The sequence below is a fragment of the Molothrus aeneus genome, chromosome 24 (genome assembly GCF_037042795.1).
Source record: "Molothrus aeneus isolate 106 chromosome 24, BPBGC_Maene_1.0, whole genome shotgun sequence".
Classification (NCBI taxonomy): domain Eukaryota; kingdom Metazoa; phylum Chordata; class Aves; order Passeriformes; family Icteridae; genus Molothrus; species Molothrus aeneus.
Genome location: NC_089669.1, coordinates 4,558,558 through 4,568,583, shown reverse-complemented (window position 1 = coordinate 4,568,583; position 10,026 = coordinate 4,558,558). Strand labels below are relative to the sequence as shown.

General features: G+C 49.1%; 1 long non-coding RNA gene across 1 annotated transcript; it reads right to left on the bottom strand.

Moving 5' to 3' along the window:
* Positions 1-1,424: 1,424 nt before the first annotated feature.
* On the bottom strand, positions 1,425-9,279 carry LOC136566376 (uncharacterized). The gene is made up of 3 exons (XR_010785015.1): positions 8,809-9,279; positions 7,960-8,211; positions 1,425-3,614 (listed from the first exon to the last, which is right to left on the bottom strand). It is a non-coding gene; the product is annotated as an uncharacterized lncRNA (long non-coding RNA).
* Between the last annotated feature and the right edge of the window lie 747 nt (positions 9,280-10,026).

The following is a 10,026-nucleotide window of genomic DNA, read 5'->3' as shown; positions in this document are numbered from 1 at the left end:
CACCAACAGAATTCCAGGATGGCAGTGTTTTATCACTGGTGTGGGGCTGTGAAAACCCTTGAGTTTTGTTTTCCTGGAGGTTTTGACTTGTGGGGACAGGCTGTTGTGCAAGGACCTATTTATAGAGATCCTTGCAGCAGCAAACTCCAACCCAGAAGGAAATCCGCTTTCCTCTTGCCCTGCTCCCCGGGACAGCAGGGCTGAGCCTGCCCACACAGGCATTTGGGGGCCTGGCTTCATGCTGAATTTGGGGGTTTAGGCAAGGGCAGGGTTTGGTGTGGTACACAGGGGAGTGCACAGAAGCATTCAAGGGAGACTTTTTCAGCATTTCCACTCCATTTCTGGGCTTGGCATAAAGGGGACTCTGGCACTGAGGTGACCCTGGCAGAGATATTCTGCCAGCTTCTTACACCCTTGTGGCCATTTTTTCTGGGAGGAGGAGAAGGCATTACCCATCAGCCGTGCTGCCTGGGGTGAAATGGTGGCATTTGTGGTGTTTGTGAGGCCTGGCTTCTTTATCAACCTCACCTGCTGGTTCCCTCCATCCCAGGGCCTGTTTCCAGCAGGGACAGGGAGGTGTTTGCTGCTGGTTGAACAAGAGGAGCTTCCTTTGCTTCAGCTCCTGAATCTCCCATGAATGCAGTGGGTCAGAAGGGTTGTGGTGAGCCCCTACACCCTGCTGGGTATTTGGGGTTATGCTGCTGGCAGTTCCATCCAGCTTCCAAGTATTCCCTCAGAGTGCTTGGGGCGAAAGTGCTCTCATCCCACTGTGTCTTGAGATGGTCTGGGGAGGTCTCACCTTTCTTGATCTTGTTTCCTGGCTGCTTTTTGCTGAAAGGAAGTGCCCATTCCTGCCTGCCACTGTGGTCAGGGGTGATGTGGCTGCCCCAGTGCCAGGTGCTGTGGGATCCTGGCTGGTGAGTCAGGCTGGTGTCCCACAGATCCATGGTGTAAGCTCAGCCTGGCTGGTCACCCTCCTCCTGGGCAAAGCTGCCCTTTCCTTTGTGCCAGGATCCATTGGAGCAATTAAACATTACCTGGGCTGGTTTCTTATCCCTTGATGGGATTTATTTGGGTTAGTGAACCCTGTATTCTCCTCTGGCTGGTATGCACATTATAAACCTGTTTATAGCAAGGACTATCCAGGGCAGAGGGAAGCCCAACCTGCAACCCTTGATCTGATTCAGGGTGAGGAAGCAGGTCAGGCTTTGTGTAAGAGTTGTGCTGAAAATTTGTGTCAGGAAAGCACCTGCTGACAGCCAGCACACATGGTCTCAGCTGCTTGGCCAACTCAGTCTGCCCCACATCCTCATCTCGTGGCTTCCCTTTCACACCCAGGATTTTGGTCAGTCAGGAACAGTGATCACCCCTCAAGAGGTCCCAGTTCACCAGCCAAGCTCACTTCAGGGCAATAAAAAGACTCATTTTTTAAAAAGTCAAACCAAGTTTATTTTCACGAGGGAATATCTCCAGTAATATTTTATTCATGGCTTCCAGCTCACACAGTTCCACTGTTTGAGATTCTCTGAGTTAATATCAGTGCCATGGAGGGGGACTGAAGAGATTCCATCTGGGACACGTGGGATTAGCTCTTTTCCAGGGGACACCTCTCCAGATGAAGTGGATATGCTGCCCTGTTCCCATCCTTGTGCTGCTATTTTGGTACCTTCCAGGCAATCTGTGGGCAGGAGCCCTGCCCCTGAGCAAGCAGCTGGAGGATAATAATGCAGCTCAGAGGACCAAGCTGTAGTTTTTTGCACAGCAAGTCGCCAGGACTGCTGAAAAGCCAGATTTATGGAGAGAGGGCTGCATTCCTTCTCTGCTCGGAGCTGCAGCATCCCCACCCAGCAGCTGCGTCCCAGCCCCGCTGCAGCTCCGCCCTGTCCCAGCAGAGGGGCCTGAAATTCTGCTTCATTCTGGGGACTCCCAGCAGCCAGCTCTGGCTCTCCCTGTGCCTCTGCTCAGGGTGAAATTGGAGGGCTCCAATTTCTCTCTGCTCTCTCCCTCCCACTTCATCTGAGAAGGTGTCCTCTGCTTGCCCTCGCTCCCCGGTGGCTCGGGTCTCACAGTCTCCCTGGCAGTGAGATGGTCGTGATAATGGCCTGAAATGTCCTTCCTGGTGCAGCCCTGATCGTGTTACAGCTCCACTCCTGGTCTTGATCCTACTCACTCTGGAAAACGGCAGAGGGATCGTCCCATCTGCTCCTAAGAAACACAAAAATTAACAGTTCCCTGTCCCTTGCCAGGGGCCAGAGCTCTGAGGCGTGATGCCTTCTCTCATGTCTGTTGTCGGGGGAGAACCCAGAAGGATTAGAACCTGCTCCTTTTGCCTCAAGTCTCTTCCTTACCTGTCTCCACTTTAGGACAAGATTTTAGTTGGAATCATTGGTTCACCCTATGTAAATACCCAAGAGCCCCAAAATTCCCTGACAGGGTTTGCATGTGAGGGAGTTCAGTTGATAAGGGATTATCAGATCAGAAAGAACCACCCTCTAACTCTGTTCCATGGGACAGGCTGGGAACTCGTCCAAAACAAAATGCACTTCCTGAGCAGGGGCCAAGCAGCCAAATCTGATCAGCTCCCAGGGCTCTGAGTCCACAGGCTGAGCTTGCCCCTGGCTCTGGTTCTGAACTCAAACTTCAGAACTGAGCACAAAAAAATTAAATCATGAGCTCAGATCTGTCCCATTTATACAAAAGTGTCTTCTCCCCTCCAGACCTGAGGACAGACCAGAAAAGATCAACACATTTAAACATTTTACAACTTGAATCCATCTCCTGGGAAAAAAAAAAAAAAAATAGAACAGAATTGAACACTGAGTTGCTGCTGTGCAAACTCATTTCCCTGGTTCTCTGGAATCCTAAAGAGAGGTGGGTTCCCTGGAAGCAGGCGGCTCCATGCACCAGTGCCTGAGGCATGAAGCAATTCCTGGAAGAATGCAATTCTGGATGCTGTAAGAGAAACACCCACTGAGTTGTTTAACAATGCCATGCTGCTTTTTTGGATCCTCCACAAAAGAAGCGATGCCTCAGGAGCTCCTCCGTGGTTTTGCTGCTCTTTAAGGAAGGCAATAGACTGTATAGTTATCACCTGAAATGGGATCAAATCCCTCCCACCAAACTATACAACCTACTACCTCACCTCCACAGAGCAGAACAGACGGGTCATGGGCAGGGATTTGCTTTTCTGGCACCACCTGCCCCACACCTGGTGTAGAAGTGGACGAGCAGAGCTGAAGACCTGACTGTCTCCTTAGGAAAGACAGTAGATTGTATAGTTAGCTCAGAGGGAGGACCAGACTCCACAACTATTCAATCTACTACCTCAGCCTCAAGGACAGCTTGGGACCGTGGCAGCCTAAGGCACTGAGATGATTCTTTTCCAGTCAGTGAGATGATTTTTATCCAGGCACTGAGATGATTCTTATCCAGGCACTGAGATGATTTTTATCCAGGCACTGAGATGATTTTTATCCAGGCACTGAGATGATTCTTATCCAGACACTGAGATGATTTTTATCCAGGCACTGAGATGATTCTTATCCAGACACTGAGATGATCCTTATCCAGGCACTGGGATCAGCCTTATCCAGGCATTGGCTGCTCTGTAGGTCCTGCAAGAAGGAATGAGTGAAAAATCAGAATTCTTGATGGCAGGGGAGAGGACTCATATCCAGCCTTGTCCTGGAGCTCTTTCTCCTTCTTCAAACCTCCTTCAGCCCACTTGGACTGTACCTTGTGCTTGGCAATCACACCAGCTGCAGACTTCATGCACCCAAGGGTGCCCAAAAGCAGCAGCCCTGCCCTTGGAACCTGGGGCTACACACAGAGATAGCAGAGCTCTCGGGAAGCTGCAGCAGCGCCAAGCACACCCAGCCAGGCTGACCTCACCTCCTGAACACACAGCATATCTAGAACAAACCTGCCAGACCAGATAAGAGAATCCATCAATTTAGCTGCTGTGCACTCCAGGGAATTGAGCAGATTAGAAATAACTAAGTACAAGGAAGCTTTTAGGCTGCAAATGTAATGGTATCGAGTACATCAAGGCAGATCTTATTTCCTAAACAAATGAGTGCAACATGCAGCCGTGCTGTCCCTCTAATGCTGCAGCCCCGCCAAGCAGTATTAGCATGGATCTGAGACAGACTGGCTTCCCCCCAAGCCCTTGGCTCACCTTCTGAGGCTTCTTCACTCTCTGTACACCCAAATACAGAGGCGAGGTATTAATCTGGGAGTTTGAAAGGAACGTGTGAGGCTCTTTTGCAAGGAGAAGAAAGAATTCCCCTTGGAGATGAAAGAGGCCCTAACGACGAGGGAGCCGCGCCAAGCAGGCTGCATGTGCAGCCCAGCACAGCCCCAAAGGATCACTTCCCATGGGAGCTCAGCAGGAGATGTCCCCAGCCTCCACAAGCATCTGCTGAGTGCTGTGGTGGGAGAGGAGGGGGCTCAGGGAGTTTCCAAAGGGATAAAAGCTGCCTAATGCTTTGTGCTTCCACAGCTACCAGGCAACAGGCAAAATAATCCCAAAGTTTTGGTCAGCTACTGTAGCTGGAATCCTTGGGAGAGTTTAGGATGGCCGCAGGTGCAAGGGTATCTCTGCAGCAGGGTTGGGAAGTGCCCTCTTCCAGAGCTCTCCATGGGCTCTCCTCACTGGCATTCAGCACAGTCCAGGTAATTCTCTTAATTTCCTTTGCCAAACTGGTCCTTGACAGGGAATGACCCACTGTGCTGGCCCAGGCCTGTGCTGGTGTAACAGGGCATGAACAACATCAAAACCCAATGTGGCAGAACTGGACCCTACAGCACTGGAGTGCCCAGCCCATCCCTGGTGCCAAGTGCATCCCAAACAGCCTCCTGATGGGAAATGCTGTTTCTCCTGGTTTTATCAGCATAGAAAGTGATGCACAGGGGTTGCACATCCCTCCTCAACCAGCCAGAGCTGAGGTGAGGTGACAGCCAGGCTTTGGGGTCCATCAGGTCTGTCACTGCTCAGCTCCTTGGGGACAGAAGGGTTAGTTTAAACCAAAATGTTTCAGCTTCCCAAAAATTAAGCTGCTGCCACATGCACCAAGCAGAAGGGTGGCAAGAAAACCAGCAGATGCTGCACTGGTCAGGGACTGGGAGGGTGGGTAGTCTAGATGAGTCCTGGGTGATGTATAGAGGCAGAGGATGCTTGTCTTCTCCAAGGAGACTTTTAGTAACTCGCCTGGAGGAATAATTTTTCCTGATTCCCAATCTGGTGGTTTATATTACTTTAACCACATAAGCCAGATGTATCAGGCAGGCATTTCAAAGGTCACTCTTGATGCCATTGCAGACAACAGGCATTTCGGCATATCTCAAACTGTTGGTGGAAAATTACATTAAATAACTCTGAGCTCACATAGATGTAATTATACATGGAGAGAGAAAAAAAAATCCCTTCTGACTTCTATAAGTAAACCTGAAAACAGAAGACTTAATTATAATAATTGTCTTAATGAGTATAGGTTTTGGGAATACCCAGCTCCTGAGTCTGGAATCCTGATTTTAGCAGGATCTGTGAAGAAAGGAGTCAAACAGGAGGATTTATGGATCGAACAGGGGGATTTTTTTATGCCCAGTAAGGATGACTAAGAGCATCCTACCCTTAGTATCACTGTCACACTTGTTTGTCCTACACAAATTGCAATGACAGGAATTCCCTCTCCTCATGGCCCGAGGTCTAAACCATCAAGACAAAAGACAAGGAAGGAAGGAGATGTGCCCAAATTTGCCTGGATGTGATGCAGCTATGCAAAATTCTGGATTAAACAGCCAACAGGGTCTGTAGGGGTCAGAGACCCACACCCAAAGCTTCTCACTGCCTTCTCAGATTAAACCCAAGATTCTTTGGATCCTTGATTGCCAAGAACCTCTTCAAAAAACATCACTTTCTGTGCACGCCTTAAGGCAGTGGCCCTGTAATTTCCACTTTCCAGATTCATAGAAATCCCTCAAAATTGATAAAATCTGATTTCTGTGAAAACACTTCATCAGTTTCTGCAAGCCACTGCATGAAGGTCCCTGAGCACAGAGTGTGTCACTACATGGTCCCACTGTCTATGGGTGCTTGGAGGGGTGAGGAAAATTGGGAGGTAAAGGGTATTTTTTCACAGCAAGATCCTCCAGGCTGCAATAAAAATGGCATTTCCAGTCCAGCTTTCAGACTTGTTTTTGGGATCCAAGTGACCTAAACTGCTCCTCATTTATCAGGGCTCAGGGCGGCTTGTGATGACCCCAGCAGAAAACCCAAGACGCCGTCCCCCAAACTTTGAAACATCTTTGCACCAGAGATTGCTGAGCATGGCCAAATGTCTGCATTTAAAAGGAGCCCACCTCGGAGAGGAGCTGGAAAGGCTCCGAAGCCTTGAGGAGCTGATCTGGTTCATTAAGGAGCACTGAATGAAATGGAGGAGGGGGGAGGAGGAAACCAGAAAACAACAAAGTCTCTGCTTTAAAAGCTGACACCACTTTCAGCCTTTGTGTCGGTGCCGAAACGTGCCAGGGACAGGGAGGGCTTCTCAGTGGGAAATCAGGACCCTGAGTCTCCAAGAGGATTTTCAGCCTCCTGGAGCTGGGGCAGAACCAGCCCCGGCTCCCCGGAACGGCGGCGTTGGCACAAAATGGCCGAGTGTGGCCATTTTGTTCTCTTGGCTTCGTGTCCTCCCAACCTGGCTGGAAAAACAAAAACCCAAACAGACCAAAATAAAATAAAATAGAATAAAAATCAAACCAAAAATAAGCGAAAAGAAGGGTGGAAGGTTTTCAGTAACTCCCCAATATTGTGGGGACCCACAGCGCCAATTGGAGCTGCTGATCCGGCCGGCAGCGAGGAACCCGCTCACACAAAAAGCAGAAAACAAACCAAAAACCCATCTTGGACACACCCTGTGCCACGGGAAAGCAGTAAAAAATGACATTTGCCAAACTAGCCATGAAGACAAGTTGTTTATAACTTCTCCCAGGCCAGGCAAACCTCTCAGCAAAGCAAGGCCAACCACCTTCGCAAACACCCCATCCTAAAGTCAATATTAAATATCACACTTTGAAACAATTAATCAAAGACACCATGAATAGGGAAAGAGAAATGGAAGTAAAAATATTTACAGTTCAATGCTGCAACAGCCCGTGTCTCTCAGCAATGCTTTTACTCCACACACTTTTAATGACATAGGGAATATTTCACATCAATTTTGTCATCGCATTTATTATTAAGCAATTAGCAGGCATCTTTATAAACAATTGCTCATCACTAAGGGGTTGTCTTGAGTCCTATCAGATGTTTCTAAACATCTGGATCATTATTAATGAATCTGATATTGTTATCTATAATGCAGGCATCTGTAACTTGTTGTATGACTTATCCTTTATTAACCCTTCCTAAATGCATTATTAAAAGTGGCCATAAAGGTAATACTTTTTCTAAATAATTTCCTAAATTTTTCTAAATATTTTCTAAGTATTTTCCTTCTAAATTTGTATATACCTCACCCTCTCCTGAAGCAAAAAAAAGTCCCAGAATTTTTGTCATAAAAGATAGCCGCTACTGATATTTCACAGCGTAATTTCATTAAATACTAAAAATAAGAGGAAAAAAATATCCTTCAGGCTTATTTTTACCTGTTCTGCACTCAATTCTATAGGCTAACTCAAAAATTGAAAGAAAAACCTTTTTTTTTTCTGTAACACTCTATAAAACTGTTCTAATTAATACTGCTAACCTTCTCAATGATGAGTTCATAAGCTGCTCATGAAAGGTGTGCAGGTAATGTCCACCTCTAATGTAGATTTGGACCAAAACATTAAATTTGCACGGTGAAGCACCCGCCCAGCGCCCGCCTGTTCAGCCCCGGCTCCGGGACCACCGTGGCCCTGCCATTCTCTCTATTGTCTGTTTGCAAACAAGCCAAGGGGATATGGAGGCAAATCAAATACCTTTCTGTGCAAGGAAAGCCATTTTTCACCTCTTTCTGCTCTCCTTCCCAGCTCCGCTCTGCAAGTGTCTGCTTCTCTCCACATGTCTGGAAAGCCACTCAAGGAACAGCAGGACGATCATTCCGGCACCTTATCAGAGCCTGATCCCCCCCGTGCCACAGGGCAGGGATCTGCTCCTCAGAGTGTCCACAAACAAAGTGACGTGGCTACTAACGCCAAGACATCCAGGCTACTGAAGGAAATGCAGAATCGCTTAAAAAAAAAAAAATCACTTTTTATTTGGCGCATGTTCTGGTGTTTTTGCCCTGCTTCTGCGCAAAATTTTACGGTAACGCCACCAAGTTGCTCTAAACTTTGAAGGCGTGTTCCTGTTGATGGTGTTTCTGTTGTGTATCACACCTTAACGCGTGCAGGATACACAGAGAGTGCAGTAAACAGCTTGTGAGCACAGTACAGCTCCAGCCTTGGGAGAAAAGCAAGGGCTTAAAAAGCCAAGAACAGCTATTGCTTTAAATATTTAAATTAAGATGTTTTTATTCCGGAGATGAAAACTTTCAAGGCAAGAAGGCAATAAACAAAAAAAATCCCTAAAAAAATATCCTCTGGATTACATCAGCTAAATCCAGGCAGTGCCAGCTCGGTGGAAAGGTCAGATCCCGTGAGCACCAAAAACAAGAGGACACACAACAGGTTAAAACGCTACCGTCCGGCAGTGACCGGCTCTGGTCATACCAAGCCGATGTGTAAAACCATCCGCCCGTCCAAAAACAAATTAAGACAACAGTGCTCTCTGGTACTTTATAAATCCAGAAGAAAGGAGGGCTGTTTTATTGAATATAGCGAACAAACCTTTCCGTCCGGCTATTCCGTGCAGCCCCGCGGCTCTGCGTGCACCGAGTAGCCCTTATGCTGCTCATACAAAAGCTCAGTTTGGCAATTCCAGGCATTTTCAGAGCTCAACATACGCCAAAACTACCCACTCTCTGCCTCTGCCTTTGGTCTCATTCCAAAATGTCCTTTTTTTTTTTCTTTTTTTTCTTTCCCTTTCTCTCTCTTGCTACAGCCGGTGCCACGTAGAGACGGGAGAGTTGGGCTCGGACATGGCCGCAGCCTCCAAAAAAGAGCCAAGTCCCAGCGTCCCGGCTTCCCCCTTCCAGACGGGAAACAAAATGGCCATGGAGCAGCCATTTTGTTTGCTGCGGGATGGGAGGGAGAAGGGAAGGGAGGGGAGACGCAGGCCAGGCGGGAAGGATGAGGGGGGAGAGGGGAGGGCGTCGATTCGGCAGGAACCCAAAAGCTCTGCAGCCATGCCCGGGCGCGTCCTCCTTCCTCCTCCACAGCAGGACTGAGCCGGAGGGATGGACGCAGGGTTGGATTTCCAGCCCTCCCAAGATGGTTGAGCCCGAGTTGTCGGGCCTGACACGGGTGACATTTCCCTCCCTGGGCCAGGCTGGCACCTCCATCCTGCCCGCGGGGTCCAGCCCGGCTGCTGCCGGGCTCTGCGAGAGCTCCCGAAGGGAGCCGGGCAGGAGAGCGGAAACCAACGCAGCAACGTCAAACTCCTGAACTTCCCTGGGCAGGAAATGGTGTAAATAACACCCGCAGAGAGGGGGAGAGGAACCCGCCTTGGGGACAGCGCGGCCTCCACAGCCCGGATCCCAACGGCACCCGCAGGAGCAGCAATCCCAGCAGCTGTCCCGGCTTTCCCTGCTCGCTCTCGCTCCCGCCAGGACGAGCCTGCCTCGGAAACAGAGGCTCTCTCCAGCAGCACCTTGTGCCCACAAAAAGCCTCCACAACATTTGTCTTGCTGCCCTTCCACGGAGCAGCACCACAGCTGCCCATCCCATGGCTTGAGGACCCAGAGACGCCTCTCACTGGACCCTCTTTCCCAAAAGCACAGGGCTGAAGTCCCAGTTACATCCAAAGAGACGCCCAGATGAATTCCACCCTCCACCATGGGCGTTATGTTCCTCCAAATCCTCACCAAAACCAATGACAGGTTTTTAGAGCAAGGCAAACACCTCACAAACCTGTCTGGGAATACCCAGCATGGGAAGACCTTTAGG